This window comes from Orcinus orca, chromosome 1, assembly GCF_937001465.1.
Source record: "Orcinus orca chromosome 1, mOrcOrc1.1, whole genome shotgun sequence".
Classification (NCBI taxonomy): Eukaryota; Metazoa; Chordata; class Mammalia; order Artiodactyla; family Delphinidae; genus Orcinus; species Orcinus orca.
In genome coordinates, this window is record NC_064559.1 from 40,885,587 (window position 1) to 40,913,197 (window position 27,611).

The following is a 27,611-nucleotide window of genomic DNA, read 5'->3' on the forward strand; positions in this document are numbered from 1 at the left end:
GATTCATGACCCACCTCTTCCCTCCAAAGCCTACGGGTTAAAAAACCCTGATTTAGGGAGATAAAATGAACTGCAGTTCAAAAGACAAGGCTAAGCCAGCTGTGGAGGGCGTTTATCTTACAGGCAGTGGGGAACCATTGGAGGTTTAAGAAGATATGTCTGGCAGCAGTATGAAGGGTGAATTAAAGTGGAGAAAGGCAGTAAGACTAGTTAGGTGGCAGGTAGAATAATGTAAGTAATTCAGAAGTATTTAAGGACAGTGCCAAGCAGTAAGGGAATGGGGGAAATTGCAAGGAATATTGGCAAAGACAAATCAAGAGGAGTTGGTATCTGACTGGATATGGAATTGGGTAAAGACAGGAAAGAGTCAATGATAACAAGGTTTGAGGTCTGTACAGCTGCAGATACATCCTTTCTCTACTTTGTCTTCAGTTTTTTATTAGGTCATTCCTATAACATATGTGCTCTAAGAGGAGATATCACTACTGATGATGGACACCAAAAAGCATAATAAGGGAATTCTACACACAACACTATACTCATAAATTCAACAACTCAGATGAAATGGACCACTATCAAAACTACCAAAACTCACTCAAGAAGAAATAGACAGGCTGAATAGCTTTATAACTATTAAAGAAACTGAATTGGTATTTAAAAACCTTAAAAAAAAAAAAGGAAGCTCTAGATCCATATAGTTTCACTGGCAAGTTTTACCAAACATTTAAGAACAAAATAACAGCCATTTTACACAAGCATTTCCAGAAGATAGAAGAGGAAGGAAAACTTCCCCACTCATTTTATGAAGCCAGCATTACCTGATAGCAAAACCAGATAAAAACAGCACAAAAAGAAAACCAAATCAATATCCCTCATGAGCAAAGATGCAAAAATCCTCAAAAAAAAAAAATTAGCAAATTGAATTCAGCTACATGTAAAAAGAAAAATACTTTTGACTGAGTGTTATTTATCCCAGGAGTTCAAGGCTTGCTCAACATTTGAAATCAATTAGTGTAATACACCATATTAACAGACTAAACAAGAAAAACTACTTGATCCTATTAATAGATGCAAGACAAAACAAAACAAAAAACCAACTGACAAAATTCACCATGAACCTGACAGGTTCACCTGTATTCCTTAAGAAAAAAAAAAAAAACATATTTTTTTCTGTTCAACCAAGATGAGAAAAATCATACTTTGAGCCCCAGAGTCTTATCCAGATAGAGGTCATTGGTTCTTTAATAGCTGTAGAAACGTCCTGCATCTGTGACCCAGAGGACCAGCTGGTGTGACTTGCTTCATAAGAGGACTCAGTGACTGGAGCTTCTGACTAGTCGAGCTTTGCCTGGCCTGATTTGGACTTGGTGAGCAAGCAGTCTTGCTTGCTCCCCATCAGAGAAACTACATTGCTGAAATGGCAGAGAGATGGTGAAGAGTGAGGATGGACAGTACCATTTGATGTGGTCTTGGTAGTCTCTCCAAGAGATGGCACTATTTATCTATGCTTTTCTATCTTAAAAAATGTTGCACTTTTACAGACAGCGAACAAATGGAATGTGTACATTAAGTTTCAGAAAGGATGTAACTGTCTTCATATCAATGTTTAATACAAAACAAAACAACTCAGTGAACTAGGAGTAACAGGGAATCTGATAAAAGGCATCTACAAGACCTAGAACTAACATCATACTAAATGGTAAAAGACTGAATGTCTCCAACCCCCAAGATTAGGAACCACACAAAGATTATGTTTTCACTACTCCTATTTCATATTTCACTAGAAGTCCTAGCAATTGTAGTAAGGAAGAAAAAGAAATAAAAGGCATTTTGATTGGAAAGGAAGGAATAAAATTGTCCCTATTTTCAGGTGACATAATTGTCTAGTAAAACTCTTAGTGCTAATAAGTGAATTTAGGAGGTTGCAGGATAAAAGGTTAACATACAAAATAAATCATATTTCTACACTAGCAGCGAACAACTGGAAACTGACCTGCTCCTGTCCCCCACAAGTGTAATACTTAGGTACTGTCTAAACCTAAATAAACATGTGCAGGATCTATATGCTGAAAACTATGAAACACTGTTGAAAGAAATCAAAGAATGTTCATACTGTGTTCATGGATTAAAAGAATCAGTATAATTAAGATGTCAATTCTCCTTAAATTGATATATGCATTTAATGCAATTGCAATAATAAAACCCAGCAGAATTTTTGTAGATATAGTTGATTCTAAAGATATAAGGAGGGGACTTCCCTCGTGGTGCAGTGGTTAAGAATCTGCCTGCCAATGCAGGGAGCACCGGCTCGATCCCTGGTCTGGGAAAATCCCACATGCTGCAGAGCAGCTAAGCCTGTGTGTCACAACTACTGAGCCATGTGCCACGACTCCGAGCATCTGAAGCCCATGCTCTGCAACAAGAGAAGCCACTGCAATGAGAAGCCCGTGCACCGCAACGCAGAGTAGACCCCGCTCTCTGCAACTAGAGAAAGCCGCTCACAGCAACGAAGACCCACCGCAACCAAAAAATAAATAAAATTTTTTTAAAATTAAAAAAAATAATGAAGTTATAAGGAAAGGTAAAAGAACCAGAATAGCAAAAATATTTTGCAAATGAATAGCAAAGTTGAAGAAATCAAACAATCTGATTTTAAGACTATTATAAAGCTACAGTAATGAAGACTGTGGTATTGGTGAAAGCATAGACACATAGACCAGTGGAACAGAATAGAATCCAGAAATAGACCCACACAAATATGACCAATTGATATTTTTCTTAAATAATAAACATTTATTTCTGACAGTCTAGGGGCTAGAATTCTGAGAGCAGGGTGCCGTCATGGATGGATTATGGTAAGACCCTCTTCCTGGTTGCACATGACTGACAACTGATTTCTCACTGTGTTCCTTACTGGTGGAAGGGGCTAGGGAGATTTATGGGGTCTCTCTCTTTTTTTCTTCCAGTTGTACCGAGATATAATTGATAAACAGCACTGTGTAAATTTAAGGTATACAGCATAATGATTTGGCTTTCATACATCATGAAATGATTATCACAATAAGTTTAGTGAACATCCATCATTTCACATAGACACAAAATTTTAAAATATAGAAAAAAGTTTTTCTGTGATGAGAGTTTAGGATTTACTCTGGTAACAACTTTCATGTATAACATACAGTGGTGTTAATTATATTTATCATGTTGTATATTATACCCTAGTACTTATTTATCTTATAATTGGAAGTTTGTACCTTCTGACCACCTTTATCAAATTCCCCCTCCCCCCACTGCCACCTCCGGTAACCAGAAATCAGATCTCTTTTTCTAAGAGTTTATTTGGTTTTGAAGAATAATTGACCTATAACACTACATTAGTTCCTGTTACACAACATAGTGATTTGGTATTTCTGTACATTTAAAAATGATCACCACAATAAGTCTAGTTATAATATGTCACCATACAGAAATATTGCATAGTTATTGACTATATTCCCCACAATTTACATAGCAATCGATCTCTGTCTACCCTATCTACCTACATATCTATCTGTCATCTATCTGTCTATCATCTATGATTGTTTTAGATGGCTGACCTCCTAAGTTCAAATGAATTTTAACAACCCTACAATTTTACTCCCCCCACCCATGTGTCCTGTTTTTGACATCATATTTTACATCTTTTTGTTTTGTGTATCCCTTAACTACTTACTGCAAATGATTTTACTACTTTGTCTTTTAACCTTCCTATTAGTTTTATACATGGCTGATTTACTACCTTTACTAATGAGATCTTTACTTTTGTAATTGTCATGTTTCTAGGCCTTTTCTTTTTCACTTAAGAGAAGTCCCTTTAACATTTCTTGTAAACCTGGTTTGGTGGTGCTGAACTCTTAGTTTTTGCATGTCTGTAAAGCTTTTGATCTCTCCATCAGATGTGAGTGAAAGCCTACTGGTCAGAGTATTCTTGGTTGTAGGCTTTTCCTTTCCATCAGTTTAAATGTATTGTGCCACTCCCTTCTGGCCTGCAGAGTTTCTGCTGAAAAGTCAACTGGTATCCTTATGGCAATTTCCTTGTGTATAACTTGTTACTTTTCCCATGCTGCTTTTATTCTCTCTTTGTATTTAGTTTTTGCCATTTTAATTACAGTGTGTCTTAGTGTGGTCCTGTTTGGGTTGATCCTCTTTGAGACTCTCTGTGCTTCCTGGACCTGGATGTCTGTTTCTTTTCTCAGATTAGGGGAGTTTTCAGCTATTATGTCTTCAAATATGTTCTCTGCCCCTTTCTCTCATCTTCTGGGATACTTATAATGCAAATGTTAGTACTCTTGATGTTGTCCCAGAGGTTTCTTAAACTGTCCACTTTTTTTTTTTTTCTTCTGTACGCGGGCCTGTCACTGTTGTGGCCTCTCCCGTTGCGGAGCACAAGCTCCGGACGCGCAGGCTCAGCGGCCATGGCTCACGGGCCCAGCCGCTCTGCGGCATGTGGGATCTTCCCGGACCGGGGCACGAACCTGTGTCCCCTGCATCGGCAGGCGGACTCTCAACCACTGCGCCACAAGGGAAGCTGGCCACACTCTTTTTATTCCACTTTCCTGGGGTTATCTTTCTTAAACATTTGTTACATATCCTTAGGTTCTTTCTCTAGCAATTGCAGAGAATGAAATAAATGAAATCGATATGTGTATATGAATGTATAAGACTACAGGTTTTTTTTTGCGTTACGCGGGCCTCTCACTGTTGTGGCCTCTCCCGTTGTGGAGCACAGGCTTTGGACGCGCAGGCTCAGCGGCCATGGCTCACGGGCCCAGCCGCTCTGCGGCATGTGGGATCCTCCCGGACCGAGGCACGAATCCGTGTCCCCTGCATCGGCAGGCGGACTCTCAACCACTGCGCCACCAGGGAAGCCCGAGACTACAGTCTTATGTTACAGAAATAGATCACCAACTTGCTTCTCTAAATTTAATGCATTTAATATAATAACATGCATACAAAAGAATATGTATAGGGCTTCCCTAAACTTTGTCACCTCTTCCCGTACATTTTGATAGTAGCTTTTTAAAAAAAATATTTATTTATGTATTTGTTTACTTGGTTGCACCAGGTCTTAGTTGTAGCAGGCAGGCTCCTTAGTTGTGGCATGTGAGCCCCTAGCCGCAGCATGCATGTGGGATCTAGTTCCCTGCCCAGGGATCTAACCCGGGCCCCCTGCATTGGGAGTGTGGCATCCCAACAACTGCGCCACCAGGAAAGTCCCTTGATAGTAGTTTTATTACAAATGTATGGATCTATAAACATTATTATGTTTAGTTTGCCTAGTTTTGAGCTTTATAAAAATAGTATTATATCATATATAGTTTTCTGTGTCTAGATTTTTCACAAAATATTTTGTTTCTATGATTTATTTATCTTTTCATATAGCTGTATTTCATAAATTTATACTGCTGTATAATATTTCATTGTTTGAATAAAGCACAATTTATCCATTGTCCCATGAATGGACATTTAGGATGTCTCTGATTTTTTTTTATTACAAACAATTATACTATGAATATGTTATACATTTTTCCTGGTGCTCATGTGTAAATTTCTTTAGATTACATATCTAAGAATGAAATTGCTAAATTGAAAGGTACGCACAATGTGATACGCACAGTGTTGTTTGTGTTAAACACAATGTGTGTTCAAACTGCTGAGATTCTAGGGTTGTTGTTGTTATACTTTAATATAATGTATCCTTGTCTAACACATTTAATTTGGTTGTTCAAATCATTTATTGTCTTACTGGTATTTCATCTGCTTTTTCTACCAATTACAAAAGGTGTTTTAAAATCTTTCATTCTGATTGTGGATTTGTCTATTTCTTGTACTTTTTTGCAATGTTTGCTTCTTATATTTTGAAGCTGTGTTATTAGATATATTTAAATTTTGAATTACTAACTCTTCTGGTGAATTTTACCTTTTATTATTATGGATTTACTTTCTTTATCTCAAGTAATATTTGTTACCTTAAAGTCAGTTTTATCTGCTAATAATATAGCTACACCAGCTTTTGGGGGGGATTGGGGGGTTCATGTTTGTTTGGTATGTTTTTTTCATTCTTTTACTTTCAGCTTTTCTGTATTTTTAATTTTAGATGTCTCTTTTAAACAGCATATAGTTGGGTTTTATTTTCTCATCCAGTCTGACACTCTTCATTTTTAAAAAATCTGGCCATTAAGAATTAATATAATTACTGATATATTTCTGTTACACCTACCATTATACTATGTACTTTCTATTTCTCCCACTTACTCTGTATTTTTTTCCTTTTTGCCTTCTTTTTAATATATTTTATATTTCATTTTTTCCTTTAATTTGGGTTTCTTTTAATATTGGTTATCCTATAAATGATAACATACATCCTTGATTTATCAAAGACTCATGTTAGTTGGCACTTTTAACTTCTACTTAGATGAGGGAAGGATCTTAGAACACTTTGACTCCTTTACTCTCCTCCTGACTTTCACACCATTGTATCATATATTTTAATTCTACGTAACTTTCAAATTCCAGAAAACAGTATCCCCCTAAGTCAGAAGCTAATTCATTAGAGTAAGTATTTTTATTTTAAAAATGAAAGAAATGAACTTTCAAGTCAAGAAATTAGAAAAAGAACAACTAAAACACAACTGAAAGGAATATAGGAGAAAAAATAGTAAAGATAAAACCTTTAGCGACTTTTAAGAGACAGGAAAAATAGACTGTAGGTTAATCCAAGAGCTGAATTTTTGAAAAATGCCAATAAAATGGTCAAACCTTGACAAACCTACTAAAAAAAAAGAAAAGAAAGAAAATACAAACAAAAGTAAGACAGGGATATATAGATCAATAGATACATAGCTCTAAACACTTAAAGAGAATAATATGAACAACACTATGCTAAGGTATGAGTATTGATCTGTCCACAACACAGTTACACAGGAAATGTAAGTTTATTTTTCTATAATTCATCTCATTTTCTTCTTGAAGCCCTAGCTTATTGGAGAGGATGGAAACCTGATCTCAGCCAGTTTGGAATTTCTTCCTTTGAGTCAAGGAAGGGGACAGGTAGAGGGGTGAGGAGGTGGGAGGTGGTCTTTGTGTTTCCAAGGAATGGGTGAGGGGAAGATACTCACCTGGTCCTTAATGTTATCTGTTCACACAGGTATCTTCTGAGATGTCCATCATTCAGTCTGGTCCTCAGTCATTGATCCATACTATCTGCGACTGAGATGTCTTCATTCCTGTCTGCCTAGTCCTTTCAGGTATGGTGGCTCTCTCCCTGTTACATCCACGTCACATGTAGGAGCATGGGCATAATTCTGCTCCTCACTGCCATGCAGGGGTACTAAATGCAAGCCTCTTTAAAGCCTGGTCAGCATAATCTCCCCTCCCAGTCATTTCTTCTCTGATATCATGTGACTACCGCAAGGCTCAGAGTACAGCTTCTCTTTTCCCCTGCCTTAGGTTACTCATATTTGTGTGGATTTTTACTACTTCCCTGGTACTCTGTGAATCAGGATACAGGGCCTGTCTTTTGGGGATTTATCAATGTCTATATTCTTATTACTTCCCCACAATATCCTCTTCTTCCTTAGTCTGGGGGAATTTCTTTCTAGTCTTGGTGTAGCTCAGGGTGGGGTTCTAGCGAGGTGAGATTGAGTCTAGTTCTTTCCAGTTTGTTTCTCCCCAATATTTTATCTATATATGGAACCTTCTCTATTTCCATAATGGCTTACATTTTTAGAAATCAAGTTCAAGAAGACTTCTTTTTTTCTGTTTACTACCCTGGTTTATCCCTTCCCTAAAACAACAAGCTCGCAACTGCCTAGCTGCTTAAAAGGAGTATGGGAGGAGGGATAAGGAAAAAAATGAACTAATAGGTGAAAAAAACTTAATATTTCAAAAATACCCTGTCACATAAAAACTTGTTGAGATGACAAATTTGTGGAATAATACTTGCTAATATCAAACACTTACTATGTACCATTGTTTTAAGAACTTTACATCTGTCAATCTAATCATCACAATAATAATTAAATAGGTATCATTACTATTCTGATTTTACAGATAAAGAAACTGAGATACAGAGATGTCAAGTAACTTAATTAAGTTTTGTTCAGTAGCGTCAGAGCTTGTACTCAAACCCAAGAAGTCTGGCTCTGTAGTCTACTTTCTAAACTACTATGTCTTTGGTTCTCACATGACTCCCCAAGGAACATATGGAAATGCATAGGGGGTGTGATTTAGTGTTTATAAAGACTGAGGAAAGTTACTGGCATTTAGTGAATAAAGACCCAAAATGTTAAATGTCCTGTAGTGTGAGGATGGTCCTGAACAATAAAGAATTGACCCATCCAAAATGTAGATAGAACTTCTATTGAGAAACACTACACTGTACTGTACTACCTCTGAATTGCCAAGATTGACTCAAGAAGTTAAGAAAAAACTCAAATAGATGACTATTCATGATAGAAGTTATAAATGTTATTAAAAAGTTAGTAGGCAGATTTTCTACTTAGTTTTTCTTTAAGGTTTTCAGGGAATAAGTGAGTTTCATAATATATATAATAATCTCTTCTAGAATATGAAAGGATATAGAATGCCTCTTTTTAAAAAATTTTTTATTTCTTTTAACATCTTTTTTAGAGCATAATTGCTTTACAATGTTATGTTAGTTTCTGCTGATAACAAAGTGAATCAGCTATATGTATACATATATCCCCATATCCCCTCCCTCTTGCGTCTCCCTCCCACCCTCCTTTATCCCATCCCTCTAGGTGGTCACAAAGCACCAAGCTGATCTCCTTGTGCTATGCGGCTGCTTCCCACTAGCTCTTTACATTTGGTAGTGTATATATGTCAATGTCACTTTCTCACTTTATCTCAGGTTACCCTTCCCCCTCCCCGTGTCCTCAAGTCTATATTCTCTGCGTTTGCATCTTTATTCCTATCCTGCCCCTAAGTTCTTCAGAACATTTTTTTTTAGATTCCATATATATGTGTTAGCATACAGTATTTGTTTTTCTCTTTCTGAATTACTTCACTCTGTATGACAAACTCTAGGTCCATCCACTTCACTACAAATAACTCAATTTCATTTCTTTTTATGGCTGAGTAATATTCCATTGTATATATGTGCCACATCTTCTTTATCCCTTCATCTGTCGATGGACAGACACTTAGGTCGCTTCCATGTCCTGGCTATTGTAAATAGTGCTACAATATAATGCCTTTTAATTGATTTTATGAAGCTTATAAAACACAAATTAGATTTTTAGAAATATTGCTAGAGACAAAGGGGGACATTTCATTATGATAAAAGCATCAATATATATCTGAAAGATACAACAATTATAAACGTATTCATACTGAAGTGGGTTGAATAGTATCTTCCCCAAAATTCAGGTCCACCCAGAACCTCAGAATGTGACCTTACTTGGAAACAGAGTCTTTGCAGATGTAATTATTTAAGATCATACTGGAATGGGGTAGGGGGAGGGACCTAAATCCAATGACTGATGGTGTTATAAGAAGAGGAGAAGGAATACATAAATGAATAAGGAAGAAGACCATGTGACTGCCAAGGCAGTGATACGAGTTATGCTGTGCCCAAGCTAAGAAACATGTGGGGGCACTAGAGGCTTGAAGAGGCAAGGTAGGGTTCATCCCTAGAGTCTGCAGTGGGAATATTGGCTCTGCCAAGTCTGATTTTGGACTTCTAGCTTCCAGAACTGTGAGAGAATAAATTTCTGTTGTTTTAAGCCACTTAGTTTTTGATAATTTGTTATGACAGCCCAGGAAACTAATACACCTAATAACAGAGCCCCAAGATACATGAAACAACAAGTTATAGAATTGAAAGGAGAAATAGACCATTCAAATTGTTGGGAAATATCAGTATCCTACTTTTAATAATTGATGGAAAAAATAGAAAATCAGTAAGGATATAGAAGGCTTGAACAACACTATCAACCAGCTTGACATAAAAATATATCTATATAACACTTCACCCACAGCAACAGAATACAAGCTCATAAATTATTCTTCATAAATGTAAAAGGATTGAAACCACTCAAAATATGTTTCTCTGATCACAATAGAATTAAATTAGAAAAATCAACAATAGAAAGAAATTTAGGGGATCTCCAAATATTTGGAAATTTTAAAACACACTATAAAATAACCCATGGGTCAAAAATGAAATCACAAGGGAAATTAGAAATTATTTTAAGCTTAAAAGAATATAAAAATTTATGGACTGCAGCTAAAGCAATGCTAAGAGGGAAACTTATAGCTTTAAATGCCTATATTAGAAAAGCAACAGGTGTCAAGTCAACAATCTAAGCTTTTAACTAAGGAAACTAAAACAAAAAGCAGATAACCCTAGGCAAGCAGAAAGAAGAAAATGATAAAGATCAAAGCCAAACATTAATGAAATAAAAACCAAAAAAAAGTATAGAAAATCAGTGAAAGCAAAGGTCATTTCTTTGAAACAACAAACTGATTTCAAAAATCAGCAACAAAATTCATAAACCTTTAGCTATTCTGATCAAGAAAGAAAGGAGAGAAAAAACACAAAATAAGGAATGAAAGATAGGGCATGATTACTGACCATATAGAAACTAAAAGTATTATGAGAATATTATGAATGACTTTGTGCCAACAAATTAGACAGTTTAAATGGAGAAATTTTTATCAAGATGCAAATAACAAAACTAAGTCAAGAGAAAATAGAAAATCTGACTAGAACAATAGCAAGTAAAGAAAATGAATTGGTAATTAAAAATCTTCTCACAAGGAAAAGTGCAGGCCCAGATGGCTTCCCTGGTGAATTCTACCTAACATTTAATGAAGAAAGATTACCAGCCCTACGTTTTCAGAAAATAAAAGAGAAACAGTTCCCAATGCACTTATGAGACCACTATTACCCAGGTATCAAAATCAGTCAAACACATCACAAGAAAATTGCAGAGCAATTATTCCTCATGAATGTATACACAAAATTTCTTAATGAAATACTAGGAAACTGAATCCAGCAGTATTTAAAAAGGATTATACACTGTGTTCCAGGAATGTAGGTTTAGTACCCTCAAATCAGTTAATGCAATATACCATATTAATCAAATAAACAACAAAAACCAGATTATCATGCCAGTAGACACAGAAAAAGAATTTGATGAAATCCAACACCCATTATTGATAAACACTTTCAACACACTAGGGATAGAAGGGAACTGCCTCAACCTGATAAAAGGTATCTACATGCTTAATCATACTTTTTGAGGAAAGACAATGTTTCCCCCGCAAAGATGCTTTCTCCCCTAAGGTTGAGAAAAAAGCAAAGATGTCTCACATTTCAGTATGTGCTTGTGGTTCTGACTAGTGTAGTGAAGCAAGAAAATTAAGTCATGCATATTGGAAAGAAAGACTTAAAACTTTATTTGTGTGCATGTTCCTGAATATAGACAATCCTAAGTAATCTAAAGAAATAAGTAAACTACTGGAATAAACAAGTTTAGCAAGATCAATATAAAAAAATCAGTTGTATTTCTATATGTTAGCAGTGAATTGTACAACAATAAAATTTAAAAAACAATTCCATTAGCATCAGAAAGAATAAAATATATAGGAATAAACTTAACAAAAGAAGTGTAAGACATGCATTTATGAAAGAAATGAAAGAAGATCTAAATAAATTGAGATATTCTATGTTCATAGATTAGAAGACTCAATATTGTTAAAATGGCCATTCTTCCCAATTTGATCTATAGATTCAATGCAATCCCTACTAAGGTTCCAGTAAGATTTTTTTGTATAAATTGACAAGCTGATCCTAAAATTTGTATGGAATTTCAAAGGACCTAGAATAGTTAAGATGACCTTGAAAAAGAACAAAGATTGAGGACTATTTGATTTTAAAACTTATGAAGCAACAGTAATCAAAATAGTGTGGTACTGGCATAAGGATAGACATATAGATCAATGAAACAGAATTGAGTCCAAGAATAAACCCTTACATTTATGGTCAGTTGATTTTTGACAAGCATGCCAAGGTAATTCAATGGGAGAAATGACATGTTTTCAACAGATGGTTCTGGGACAATATCCATGTGCAAACAAAACAAAACAAAACAAAGCTTAAATCCTTACCTCATGCCATATGCAAAATTTAACTGAAAATGGATTATAAGTTTAAATATAAGACCTAAAACTGTAAAACTTCTAGAAGATGACAAGGAATAAACTTTTGTGACTTTGAATTGGATAAATATTTGTTGGATATGACAAGAAAAACATGATACATAAAAGAAAAATGAATAAATTTGACTTCATAAAAATTAAAAACAACTGCTCTTTAAAAGACACCATTAAGGAAATGAAAAGACAAGCCACAGACTGGGAGAAAATATTTGTAAATCATATATCTGATAGAGGACTTATATCTGAATATATAAAGAACTCTTACAATTTGTTTTTTACAAATTTTATAATAAGAAAACAAATAATCCAGTTTTTTAAATGAATGAAATATTTGAATAGACCTTTAACCAAAGAAAACATACAGTGGCTAATATGTACATAAAAGATGCTTCACAACATTAGCTTTTAGGGAAATGCAAGTGAAAACAACAATGAGATGTCACTACACAGCCACTAGAATGACTATCATAAAAAGGATTGATGATACCAAGGGTTGGCTGGTGAGGAAAGGGAGAAACTAGAACCCTCATATTTTGCTGGTGGGAATATGAAATTGTGCAGCCACTTTAGAAAACAGTTTGGCATTTTCTTAAAAAATTAAACATAAACTTACCATTGGGCCCAGCAATTCTATTCCTATATACCCATCCAAGAAAAACATAAATATATGTATACACAAAGACTTATATGTGAATGTTCACAGCAGTGTTACTTATAATAGGCAGAGATTGGAAACAATCCAATTTCCCATCAGGGGACAATGAGGGAAAAACATTGTCCTTCCACATGCAAAAGACATTTTACCCCTCTCAGCTTTCGTTGTTTTCTTTTTTTTTTTTTACTCCTCTAAGTTTTAGTTTCTTCATCTGAAAAGTAATATTAGAAACTTCTGCCTGAGATCTAAAATATCTGAGTAGAATTTCTAATATTCCTGGATCCAAATACCCAGTTTTGGTGAAAGTAGAAACAAAATTCAAGTTCATAATATTTCCTTGTTAGCATAGGTACAAGTATGATGGTGACATTGATTAAAATACAAAATTAAGCTACTGTATTTTCCAACTAATGGGGCACAATATTCTTGTAAAAACGAAGCAAGCTTTGGGCAGTTCTGTTGTCCTAGGCTTTCTTACTTTTCTTTTTTAGCAATTGCTGACTAGGAAAGTAGAAACCAACATAGAGAGGGGAGAAAGAATATCTAGAGTGTGAGTGTAAAGTATGATTGGGATTGTAGAGATACAGGGATAGAGAACAACGTATATGTCCAGCCCCTCTGTATTCCAGGGTGTTCACATACATGCCGTGAACTGGGAAACTGGCATATTCCATAAATTGAGGGGTTTATATTTTTATTCTCATTTTCTAAATTGAGTATGTTATAAATACGTTATAGAGGTGGTCATTTAAAAAAGCCATCCCATGGATTAGATTTTTAAATGCCTTGTATAGAATTAGCAGAGCACTGTTTATGTCATTGATAACATTTGTTGATACCATCATCTCCATTTTTCAGCTGAAGAAACAAATTCAAAATGGTTGTGAGTTCAGGACTGAGTGATTCACTCAGAGCTGGCAGCGCTAGAAATAAAAACCCAGAGCACCTTTACTACTATCTGATTCTCTGCTGACACGCTTCTTAAATGAAATTCACAATTTCTAATAGGGAAAGCAGAGGCTGTAGGAGGAAGAAGGTGGACCAGATGGAGTCTTTACATTCTCTCTCTCTCTCTCTCTCTCTCTCTCTCTCTCTCTCTCTGGTTCTGTGATCTGGGCATTCTGTTCTGTTCCAGGATCATAATGACTCCTACAACAGTCCAGCCCCTCTGGGATTTGAGGGGACTACAGCTTTTAGGTCCCGATTTCTTGATCAGTGCTTGACTGAACATTAGAATCACCTGGGGAATATTTTAAAAATCATCCCCAACAGGCCACACCTGAAACCAATGAATTAAGCTAGGTTCTTCTGTAGTGGGACCCAGCCATCAATAGATTTTAGAGCTCTCACGTGATTTCAATGTGCAGCCAAAGTTGAGAACCACTTCCTCTAAGTCAGTGCTTCTCAAACTTAAAATATTACTCATCTAGGGATCTTAAATGCAGGTCTAAAGATGGGGCTCAAGATTCTGCATATCTAGCAAGCTCTCAGATGATGTCTCTGATGGTGGTCTGACTACTGCACTTTAGGTAGCAAGAATCGAGACTACAGGGCTTCCCTGGTGGCACACTGGTTGAGAATCTGCCTGCCAATGCAGGGGACACGGGTTCAAGCCTTGGTATGGGAAGATCCCACATGCCGTGGAGCAGCTGGGCCCCTGAGTCACAATTACTGAGCCTGCGCGTCTGGAGCCTGTGCTCCGCAACAAGAGAGGCCACGATAGTGAGAGGCCCGCGCACCGCGATGAAGAGTGGCCCCTGCTTGCCACAACTAGAGAAAGCCCTCGCACAGAAACAAAGACCCAACACAGCCATAAATAAATAAATTAATTAATTAAAAAAAAAGAATCGAGACTACAGCAGTGATTCACAAGCCATCAAACCACTAGGGAAACTTGGAATAAACAGAGACATCAGTGCCTCACTCCAACCCATTAAAAACAACTTCCTCTGTTGGGTATAATTTTTGTTGTTTATGGACCTCTTGAGATGAACAAATGACCACCAACAAGTTCCAAGTAATCCAGGCAACCTGAGGATGGATGATACATGTGGCCCTACTGCCTCCTAAGATGTTTCAAGCCTGTTTACCCTGTGTGGTCATGACATCTAAGAAAGAGCACATACTTCCTTAGCTGAGGGTGATCCATAACCTGACCCACATAGGATGAAGACATCTCCTTCTGGACTTGGGAGACCTGAACTATGTAATTTTGGCCAGTACTCTTGAACTCTCCATGCTTTAGTTACCTTCTCTTTCTACCTCCCCCCTCCCCCCAGCCCCTGTGTCTCATGGAGGTACTATGAGAGTAAATGACACAGGACAAGGAGATGGGGTGGGGGTGGAGGGCAGAAAGAGGAGAATCACATGACAAATGGTGTGATGAGAGTTCGTTGCCTGGACTGTCTGGCTGTGGTTTGGCAGTTCCATGCCAGCACAACTTCTGCACTGGATCCACTTTCCCGCCATCTGACCGTGCTCCTGGGAGAGGCCCCACCTCACTATGACTCTGAGTTTTTTGGGGGCCAGGTGTCCAAGAGGATTGAGGTTTGCTTGATATGTGGCCTGTGAGAGACTCCTGAGGATGACTGCAGAACCGTGGGCCTCTGGCATCCAGGTCATTGAGGGACTGGAAGACTGCAGACTACATTCCAAAATCCATTGCCAGCTGGTCTAAGTATGGGATTTATTAAGATATCTACCCAGGAGTGGAATTGCTGGATCAAATGTCCCCTCCACCAGGAAACCTACATAAGCCCCAGAACTAACCTTACCCACTGGGGGCAGACACCAAAAACAATGGGAACTATGAACCTGCACCCTGTGAAAAGGAGACCCCAAACACAGTAAGATAAGCAAAATTAGAAGACAGAGAAATAAGCAGCAGATGAAGGAGCAAGGTAAAAACCCACCAGACCAAAAAAATGAAGAAGAAATAGGCAGCCTACCTGAAAAAGAATTAAGAGTAATGATAGTAAAGATGATCCAAAATCTTGGAAATGGAATGGAGAAATTAAAAGAAATGTTTAACAAGGACCTACAAGAACTAAAGAGCAAACAAACAATGATGAACAATGCGATAAATGAAATTATAAATCCTCTAGAAGGAATCAATAGCAGAATAAATGAGGCAGAAGAACAGATAAGTGACCTGGAAGATAAAATAGTGGAAATAACTACCACAGAGCAGAATAAAGAAAAAAGAATGAAAAGAATTGAGGACAGTCTCAGAGACCTCCGGGACAACATTAAACATATCAACATTCGAATTATAGGGGTCCCAGAAGAAGAAGAGAAAAAGAAAGGGTCTGAGAAAATATTTTAAGAGATTATAGTTGAAAACTTCCCTAACATGGGAAAGGAAATAGTCAATCAAGTTCAGGAAGCGCAGAGAGTTACACACAGGATAAATCTAAGGAAAAACATGCCAAGACACACATTAATCAAACTATCAAAAATTAAATACAAAGAAAAAATATTAAAAACACCATGGGGAAAGCAACAAATAACATACAAGGGAATCTCCATAAGGTTAACAGCTGATCTTTCAGCAGAAACTCTACAAGCCAGAAGGGAGTGGCAGGACATATTTAAAGTGATGAAAGGGAAAAACCTACAACCAAGATTACTCTACCCAGCAAGGATCTCATTCAGATTCAATGGAGAAATTGAAACCTTTATGGACAAGCAAGAGCTAAGAGAATTCAGCACCAACAAACCAGCTTTACAACAAATGCTAAAGGAACTTCTCTAGGCAGGAAACAAGAGAAGGAAAAGACCTACAATAACAAACCCAAAACAATTAAGAAAATGGTAATAGGAACATATATATTGATAATTATCTTAAATGTAAATGGATTAAATGCTCCAACCAAAAGACATAGACTGGCTAAATGGATACAAAAACAAGACCCATATATATGCTGTCTACAAGAGACCCACTTCAGACCTAGGCACACATGCAGACTGAAAGTGAGGGGATAGAAAAAGATATTCCATGCAAATGGAAATCAAAAGAAAGCTGGAGTAGCAATTCTCATATCAGACAAAATGGACTTTAAAATAAAGACTATTACAAGAGACAGAGAAGGACAGTACATAATGATCAAGGGATCAATCCAAGAAGAAGATATAACAATTATAAATATTTATGCACCCAACATAGGAGCACCTCAATACATAAGGCAAATGTTAACAGCCATAAAAGGGAAATCGACAGTAACACAATCACAGTAGGGGACTTTAACACCCCACTTTCACCAATGGACAGATCATCCAAAATGAAAATAAGTAAGGAAACATAAGCTTTAAATGACACATTAAGCAAGATGGACTTAATTGATATTTATAGGACATTCCATCGAAAAACAACAGAATACACTTTCTTCTCAAGTGCTCATGGAACATTCTCCAGGATAGATCATACCTAGGGACACAAATCAAGCCTTGGTAAATTTAAGAAAATTGAATTCATATCAGGTATCTTTTCCGACCACAGCACCATGAGACTAGATATCAATTACAGGAAAAAAAACTGTAAAAAATACACACACACAGAGGCTAAACAATACGCTACTAAATAACCAAGACATCGCTAAAGAAATCAAAGAGGAAATCAAAAAATACCTAGAAACAAATGACAGTGATTTGACCCAAAACCTATGGGATGCAGCAAAAGCAGTTCTAGGAGGGAAGTTTATAGCAATACAATCTTACCTCAAGAAACAAGAAAAATCTAAAGTAAACAACCTAACCTTACACATAAAGCAATTAGAAAAAGAAGAAGAACAACAACAACAAAAAAAACCCCAAAGTTAGCAGAAGGAAAGAAATCATAAAGATCAGATCAGAAATAAACGAAAATGAAATGAAGGAAACAATAGCAAACATCAATAAAACTAAAAGCTGGTTCTTTGAGAAGATAAACAAAATTGATAAACCATTAGCCAGACTCATCAAGAAAAAAAAAGGGAGAAGACTCAAATCAACAGAAGTAGAAATGAAAAAGGAGAAGTAACAACTGACACTGCAGAAATACAAAGAATCTTGAGAGATTACTACAAGCAACTATATGCCAATAAAATGGGCAACCTGGAAGAAATGGACAAATTCTTAGAAAAGCACAACCTTCAGAGACTGAACTGGAAGAAATAGAAAATATAAACAGACCGATCACAAGCACTGAAATTGAAACTGTGATTAAAAATCTTCCAACAGGGCTTCCCTGGTGGCGCAGTGGTTGAGAGTCCGCCTGCCGATGCAGGGGACACGGGTTCATGCCCCGGTCCGGGAGGATCCCACATGCTACGGAGCGGCTGGGCCCGTGAGCCATGGCCGCTGAGCCTGCGCGTCCAGAGCCTGTGCTCCACAATGGGAGAAGCCACAACAGTGAGAGGCCCGCATACCGCAAAAAAAAAAAAAAAAAAAAATCTTCCAACAAACAAAAGCCCAGGATCAGATGGCTTCACAGGCGAATTCTATCAAATATTTAGAGAAGAGAAAACACCTATCCTTCTCAAACTCTTCCAAAATATAGCAGAGGGAGGAACAGTCCCAAACTCATTCTATGAGGCCACCATCACCCTGATACTAAAACCAAACAAAGATGTCACAAAAAAAGAAAACTACAGGACAATATCACTGATGAACATTGATGCAAAAATCCTCAACAACATACTAGCAAAAGGAACACAACAGCACATTAAAAGGCTCATACACCATGATCAAGTGGGGTTTATCCCAGGAATGCAAGGATTCTTCAATATACACAAGTCAGTTAATCAATGTGATACACCATATTAACAAACTGAAGGAGAAAAACCATATGATAATCTCAATAGATGCAGAAAAAGCTTTCGACACAATTCAACACCCATTTATGATAAAAATTCTCCAGAAAGTAGGCATAGAGGGAACTTACCTCAACATAATAAAGGCCATATATGACAGACCCACAGCCAACATCATTCTCAATGGTGAAAAGCTGAAACCATTTACACTAAGATCAAGAACAAGACAAGGTTGCCCACTCTCACCACTATTATTCAAAATAGTTTTGGAAGTTCTAGCCACAGCAGTCAGAGAAGAAAAAGAAATAAAAGGAATACAAATTGGAAAATAAGAAGTAAAACTGTCACTGTTTGCAAATGACATGATACTATACATAGAGAAACCTCAAGATGCCACCAGAAAACTACTAGAGCTAATCAATGAATTTGGTAGAGTAGCAGGATACAATATTAATGTACAGAAATCTCTTGCATTGCTATACACTAATGATGAAAAATCTGAAAGGGAAATTAAGGAAACACTCTCATTTACCATTGCAACAAAAAGAATAAAATACCTAGTAATAAACCTACCTAAGGAGACAAAACTATAAGACACTGATGAAAGAAACTAAGATGATACAAACAGATGGAGAGATATACCATGTTCTTGGATTGGAAGAATCAACATTGTGAAAACGATTATACTACCCAAAGCAATCTACAGATTCAATGCAATACCTATCAAACTACCAATGGCATTTTTCACAGAAATAGAACAAAAAATTGCACAATTTGTAAGGAAACACAAAAGACCCCAAATAGCCAAAGCAATCTTGAGAAAGAAAAACTGAGCTGGAGGAATCAGGCTCCTGGACTTCAGACTATACTACAAAGCTACAGTAATCAAGACAATATGGTACTAGCACAGAAACAGAAATATAAATCAATGGAGCAGGTTAGAAAGCCCAGAGAAAAACTCATGCATATAGGATCACCTTATCTTTAATAAAGGAGGCAAGAATATACAATGGAGAAAAAACAGCCTCTTCAATAAGTGATGCTGGGAAAACTGGACAGCTACATGTAAAAGAATGAAATTAGAATACTTCCTAACACCATACACAAAAATAAGCTCAAAATGGATTAAAGACCTAAATGTAAGGCCAGACACAATAAAACTCTTAGAGGAAAAATAGGAAGAACACTCTTTGACATAAGTCACAGTAAGATCCTTTTTGACCCACTTCCTAGAGAAATGGAAATAAAAACAAAAATAGACAAATGGGACCTAATGAAACTTAAAAGTTTTAGTACAGCAAAGGACACCATAAACAAGACAAAAAGACAACTATCAGAATGGGAGAAAGTATTTGCAAATGAATCAACAGACAAAGGATTAATCTCCAAAATATACAAGCAACTTATGCAGCTTAGTATCAGAAAACAAAAACCCATTCCAAAAATGGGCAGAAGACCTAAATAGACATTTCTCCGAAGAAGATGTACAGATTGCTAAGAAACACATGAAAGGATGCTCAACATCACAAATCATTAGAGAAATGCAAATCAAAACTACAATGAGGTATCACCTCACACTGGTCAGAACGGCCATCATCAAAAAATCTGCAAACAATAAATGCTGGAGCGGGTGTGGCAGATGTTTTCTCTTAAATGAATGAAGCGAGCTTGTCACTTCAAGGAAATAATCTGACTGTATTTGTTGCCACTGACAAAATATGAGTGCTCAAGAAAAAAATCAGAATTTTAGAAAACCTGTATCCACTACTCATTTTCCTCCTTTTTCTTACATCATGGGTTTGACAGTTTCCCCAAACTTAATAACTTTTCTGATGAGATTAATAGTGATATTAATGAATATGGATTTTTAAACATTGTATAATTAAGTGAGTTAACTTTTTGAAGATCTGTGTAATTCAGTAGACCAGTATTTTTCAGATAATTGGTGCATGATGTTACAAAGTCATGCATGGGTAAAAGAGCCATTTAAAGTGCAAGATAGGCTAATGGATTTTAGCATAACAGAGTATGAAAATTGATATTATTCAGGTTCCACATTGCAGCTAACATTTTTGTTATCTGAATTGTGGGCAATTTATTTGTTTTTAACTGTAAAATATGCATAACAAAATATGCATAACATAAAATTTATTAACCATTATTAAATGTGTAGTTGAGTGGCATTAAATACATTTACATTGTTATGCAATAATCACCACCCTCCATCTCCAGAACTTTTTCATCATCTCATACTGAAACTCCATTCCCATGAAACAATAACTCCCCATTCCCCTCTCCCACCAGGACCTGAAAAAGCTATTAAAATATTGTCCCCCTTTTCTGGGACTTCCCTGGTGGCGCAGCGGTTAAGAATCCTCCTGCCGATGCAGGGGACATGGGTTCGATCCCTGGTCCAGGAAGATCCCACATGCTGTGGAGCAACTAAGCCCGTGCGCCACAACTACAGAGCCTGTGCTGTAGAGCCCGCGAGCCACAACTACTGAGCCCATGCGCCACAACTACTGAAGCCCGTGCGCCTAGAGCCCGTGCTCCGCAATGAGAAGCCATCACAATGAGAAGCCCACGCACTGCAATGAAGAGTAGCCCCCGCTTGCTGCAACTAGAGAAAGCCCTCGTGCAGCAATGAAGACCAGACACAGCCAAAAAAAAAGAAAAAAAATGTTTCCCTTTTCTAACTATATGTCTGTGTGAGGTTGGATTTTCTTCGTATACTTCAATTTAGACAACTTATCACAACAGATTGAATGCAGAAGCTGATATAAGGAGTGATCTGCATTAGTTTCCCATTACTGTGTAACAGATATCCACAACCATAGAAACTTAAAACAACACGCATTTATCAGTTTCCAGGAGTCAGGAGTCTGGGTTCAGGTGAGCTTCTCAGGGTCTTTGCTCAGGGTCTCACAAGGCTAAAATCAAGACATTACCCAGAGGTGCAATCTTACCTGAGGCTCAGGGATCCTCAGTCAAGTGCGTTGGTTACTGGCCGAATGCAGTTGGCAAAATTTGTAGCACCAAAGTCCCTGGCTCACTGTTGGCCAGGGACTGCTCTCAGCAACCAGAGGCTACCCACAAGTCCTTGGCACGTGACAGCATTGGTCCTTGCCTCTCACAACACTGCAGCTCACTTCTCCAAAGCCAGCAGGAAAATCTTACTCCAGGGATTTCCCTGGACGTCCAGTGGTTAAGACTCTGCACCCCCAACGCAGGGGGCCCGGGGTCTAACCCTGGTCAGGGAACTAGATCCCGCATTCTGCAACTGCAGATCCCGCATGCCACAACTAAGACCTGGCACAGCCAAATAAATAAATAAATATTAAAAAAAAAAACCTTCAGTCTGCTATGATGGAGTCTTGTATAACAATGTAATCACGGGAGTGACTATATCCTCACCTTTGCCACATTCTTTTGGCAAGAAGCAAGTAACAATAAATGGAGTATAACCTTTAAAACTTGTGAATCACTAGGTTGTACCCCTGAAACTTATGTCATATTGTACATCGACTATATACCTCAATAAAAAAGGAAGCAAGTAACAGTTTCTCCCTCATTCGCTTGACTCATTGGGGTCACCTTAGGGTGTGTCCATCATTCCAGACATTAAAGATACGTGCAAAAACGTAAAACAGTGTTACTCTTCTTCCTATTTAAAAAATGTGTAATTAAAAATATGTTATTCATGCTAATATGTAATGAGTTTCTAGTTGTTATTTTAAATCAATTAGTAAAGCATTATACTTCTCAATTTAGTGTCTAATAAAGTAAATATTGATAGATATAATCCACGTAAACACAGCTGTTTGGGCTCTTTAATAGATTTTAAGAGTATAAAGTGTCCTGGGAGAACTGTTAATATAATTAATCCTAATGGCAAACAGATTATGAACACCAAATAGCTGGAGTTTTCCAAATGCTTTTGCTGACCCACAGAAATACATGTTACGTTGTGACCCAGTATACATGTACGTATGCATATACATATATACACAGATGCATAACCAAGGCAAAAGTTTCATGAAGTAATACTTATTCTTACGTGTAGTGCACATTTCTACTGATTGTTTGTCTTCTAAAAATTCCTGGTCACAGTCCAACACATTGATTTCATAAACCACTCAATAGGTCAGGACCTGAAGTCTGAAAGTTCTGACTGATCATTAGAACCACTTGAAAAGCATTTAAAAATATAGATTTCCAGGGCTAATAACTATTTATATGAACAGGCAAGGTCAAGGAAAGAGTGAATCTATGTTTCTCCTCCCTTGAAACACTGCTGTGAGAACAAGTCTGGGTTGTTATTTTTCTGATGATTAACTGATTTTGACCACCAAAGGACTGAGTCATGAGAGTACATTCTATGTTATTCAGCATCAGACAATAAATTCTAAGCAGAAGTGTCTCCAGGCAAAGAGAAGAGGTTACTGAAGTGTCCAGGGCTGTGCTTCTGGCAGCTCTGAGCTTGCTGCATTGTTCCTGGTGGGTAGGATCCTGCTGGGAAAGAATCAGTTTTCCAGGAATCCAGAGAAGTAGATTAAAGTCACTGCCACAGAGGCGGGAGGCCTCTGCAGCCGATGAGAAAGGGGTTCACGTTCTGGTATGACCTTGGAAAAGTCATGAACGATCTAAAACTCTGCCTCCTAATCCATAAAGTGGGAAGAAAGGTGCCTGTCTGGCTGTGTCATTTGTGAGGGTCAGTGAGGTGCTGGTGCCTGGCACACGCTGTAAGTGTCCCAAGACGGCAGGCAGGTGGTTTCCTTGCTGCCCTTGGCAGTGGTTTGCCATTTGAAGTTGGCCAAGTCACTGAGGTCCCGGGGATACTGGAAACAGTGCTGCTGGCTTGTCTACCTCCCAGTTGGTGTCTGAAGGTCAAATGAGAAAGTGGACGGAAGGAAGAAAATGTGATGTGCTGTTAAGAGGAGGCTCCCAGAACAGAGCTGGAGAACAGAACCTATGCTGTGGCGACAGGCCCTGGGGACCCAGAGGTTAGGTGAGCAGGTGCAGAGCAAGAGCACACACGTGCCACATGTCCCAGCAAGGAGCCTCTGAACATGAGGGGTGGGATGCAGGGAATAACCCCCTTCTGGTTGCAGGCGCTTCGTGTGCCTTAATCTCAACTCATCCCACCACAACAACGTCATGGAAATATTACTACTCAAATGAGAAAACTGAGACTCAACCAGGGTGAATAACCGGCCAAGGTCACGCAGCTTGTAGATGACACGGTAGATGCCCCACTTGTGCAGCTGGGAGAGGATGGGATGCTGCAGCAGCTGCTGCCCAAACTTGCCGATGGGGGTGCCCTGGCTGCTTGGGGCTGGGAGGACCAGTGCACTGCTCACCCGTGGGGACCCGGCAGCCAGCTGGATGGGCCCTCTAGCTGAGCCTCCCATGACCACCAGGGGGCATTCATGGGACCTTCTGCAGATGAGGAGCTTGGTTCCCAGGACTGGCTTGTGTCTGAAGACTGCCCAGTGGATAAGAGTGTGACACCAGTGACAGCAGCTCCACCCTCCCATTCACCTTTGCCAGCTGCCTCATGGTCATGACACTAGTCACAAGAAGAGAAGAAGGGGTCAGTAGCTCCCCTCCCCAGCCACTCCCTCCCGCCTACTAGATTCCAACTCTCTCTCTCTCTCTCTCTGTCTCTCTCATACAGCCACATGAATAGTTTCTACAACAGACACCAGATAATTGTCATCCTACACAATTGTATTCTTTCAGGTTTATAAGAAACAGTGCTGATTCCATCATCTTCTCCATTTTCCAGCTGCTATAAAATGGTATTTGCAGCACTCTTTACAAGATACATCTCATCTCATCTCCAAGCATCTCCTGATGCTGCTAAGCAAAGATGATAAATATCTATGGATAAGCAACCTTGCAACCATCTGTCTCTAACATAAGATAACATAGGTCATGGTAATTTCTCCAAAGTGCATCCATCTTCTATTGAGATGAAACCATTCAGGCATGTGGTAAATTCAGATAGATTCAAGATGTGACAACAGAGATTTCCTGAGTCCCCCAGGAAGAGTAACCTAAAACAGTGGTTCTGAGCCTCGGCTGCACAATGGACTCGCCTGGAGAGCTTTAGAAAAACTGATGCCTGGGTCCCATCCCGAGTTTCTGATTTACTTGCTCTCGAGTGCAGCTGGGTGCCAGAGTATTTAAAAGCTTCCTGGGTGATCTGATATGCAGCCAAGCTTGAGAACCACAGATCTAAAAGATTAGGGAAATTGGGCTCAAGAACAATGATTAAAGGACCGGATCTGGTTATTCCAGAGGCAGGAAGGTGACAACTGCTCTTCGGTGTCTTCCATCGACTTTCTGGTATTTGTGCTAATTGAAGGGAAGACTGTCATGAACACCTGTCAGATCTTACATTTGAAAGTTCTTTTATAGTTTGCAAAGCATTTGATCTTATTTTAACCTCTCCACAATCCTGGGAGGTAGGCAGGGTAACCATGCTTACAGGAGAAACAGGAGCCTCAGAGAGCTGAGTGATTTGCAAAGACATAAGTGGGAGAACCATTTTGGGAGAACCATTATCCAGAATTTCTGGCAGCCCAAAAGTCCAAACAGTTTTATTTGCACTATTAAACTCCTTTGTCCTCCCTGAGGCAGAACAAAATCTGTTCATGGGTAAAAGGTAGGAAACCTTTTAAGAGAAGATGAAGTGACAGAGAAAAAAACCAACCAAAATGAAAAGTTCCTCAGAAAGCAGATAACAAGGAGCTGTCTTCACATGAGTGACAAAGAGCAGTGGCTATTGCTGTATTTTTTCCTGTGTACATAGGGCAGAAGATTACTATGTCAACAGAAGGTTAGATAAGCGAAGGAACTTTCTAGCTTTCTCATCCATGAGCCCTTCAGCTGGAACCTTATATGTGGCCCTTGAAACAAGAATAAAGTGGGAGGGGGGACTCTGAATTGCCTCAGGATGGGATTGAAGGTAATATTAAGTTCTTTGAAAGAACTAAAAGGATTTTACAAGAGTCAGTAACAAGGAAAACCGTTTTAATATTAAGCTATTCAAATTTGCAAAGAATAGGTCCCTGAGATATTAGGTTGCTCTCATTCACAGCTAGAGTAAACTTTGGAAGCTGGTTTTTTTTTTTTTTTTTTTTTTTTTTTTGCAGTACGCGGGCCTCTCACTGTTGTGGCTTCTCCCGTTGCGGGGCACAGGCTCTGGATGCGCAGGCTCAGCGGCCATGGCTCACGGGCCCAGCCGCCCCGCAGCATGTGAGATCTTCCAGGACCGGGGCATGAACCCGTGTCCCCTGCATCGGCAGACGGACTCTCAACCACTGCACCACCAGGGAAGCCCTGGAAGCTGTTTTTTTGCAAGAACATCTTATGTGTTTTCCCATCCACTTTCTTTTAGCAACAGCAGCCCCCCTTTTCACTTCATGTGATCCTAGTGGAGCTGCATTCCTGTGCTCCAGGCCCTCAGGTGGGCTCATGAATTACCAGCAATGGTAACTGGTCCAGGGGTGGCATGCATCCCAAGCAGTGCTATCACAGTGTGTGTTGGTCACAGATCAGTAACCCTAGCGTCCGCAAAGAAAACCCCCAAATCTCAGTGGTTTAACAAATGTGTATTTGTAATTCACATAAGTCCAATGTGGCCTTCCATGTGGTCATTCAGGGACCCAGGCTCCTTTCGTCCTGTGGCTCTCTTCTCTTTGGGAGCCTCAGAACCCTCTCTGTGCAGCTAGAAAATGGGAAAAGAGGACAGAGAATCACTTTGGGGAGGTTTTTATGGACCAAATGAGAAGTGGAGCCTTCCACATCTGCTCACATTCCATTGGCCAGACTCACTCACATGGCAGGGGAGGCTGAATGCCATCTAGTTGTGATCCCAAGAGAAGGAAGAAGCAGGCTTGGTGACCAGCTAGCCAGGCTCTGCTACAGGGCCTTTCTCTGGGATTGGTATGTGGAGGTTGAGGTGCTAAACTGGGGTCATGTCAGCCTGGAGCACCAGCAGCCATCTTTCCTGGATGCAGAGGGGAAGTGTGACCTCCTAGAAGAAAAGTAAACCACCACACAGAGGGAGGCAGAGCCAGGAGAGGGAGAGCAAGAAAAGAAGCAGAAAGGGGTCAGGCAGGAGGAGGGGAGGGGAGGAGAGAGAATACATTCTGCTGCATGAACTCCTCTGGTCACTAACAACCCTGGAATTCTCAATTATGGATGCCATCAGGACCAGCTACACAATTTGCAGCTACATAAGTGCAAAATTAACCTAGGAGCCCCTATTAAAAAATTATGAATTTCAAGACAGTGACAGCAATGCATTAAACCAAATAAGGGGCCTTTCTGCGTGCAGGGACCTGTATGACTGCACAGGTCACACACCCACAGTGCTGGCCCTGGGGGTTACAGATGCCCTTTGGTGCTTCTGCCAGTTTGATCTGGGTTTCTCTCACCATCAACTAAAACTCCTGATCGCGCTAGACTCTGTTGCCAAGAGGCTGTAAGCGCTCCAGTTTTGTAAATGCTAAGAACTCTGCAGTGTGTTCATGAGTCCTAGGGTGGAGCTCTGTATACAGTGGGTGTCACTAGATGCTGATTGCCTGGAGGCAGTCAGCAGTCAGGGCCCGGCTGAGCTCTGGAGCTTTCTTTGGGTTCTAGGATTCTGTGAATCTACCTAGAGATGTATATGTCTTTTGGCAAGAGATATGTTTCCCAAGTTTGTGTATACTTTAGTTCTTTGTAAATTAGATCCTATTTTCAGTACTTACTCTTTAAGGAACTCCATGGGGAATCGTTTTGTCAGGCCAAGAACCATTCCTTTCAAAAGCACAGATTCTCCTAAATCGAGTTTGCCTAAAGTGGGGCACACGCATGCTGTCACCTAACCCCCTCCTCTCAGTTCCACAACCAATGCCTGCTCCAAAGAGCCGTCTCCAAAGGCTCCAGCC

General features: G+C 38.8%; 1 long non-coding RNA gene across 4 annotated transcripts in view; it reads left to right on the forward strand.

Annotated features, from left to right (window-relative positions):
- Nucleotides 1-27,611, forward strand: part of LOC117203454 (uncharacterized) — a 56,014-nt gene that overhangs the window by 2,243 nt on the left and 26,160 nt on the right. For 3 of the 4 annotated variants that reach the window (XR_007473287.1, XR_007473286.1, XR_004486226.2), the window contains exon 2: nt 7,187-7,286. This is a non-coding gene — a long non-coding RNA (uncharacterized LOC117203454). Of the gene's footprint in view, nt 1-7,186; nt 7,287-20,973; nt 25,929-27,611 lie in introns of those variants that run through there. The other variant, XR_004486227.2, reaches the window with a different exon arrangement.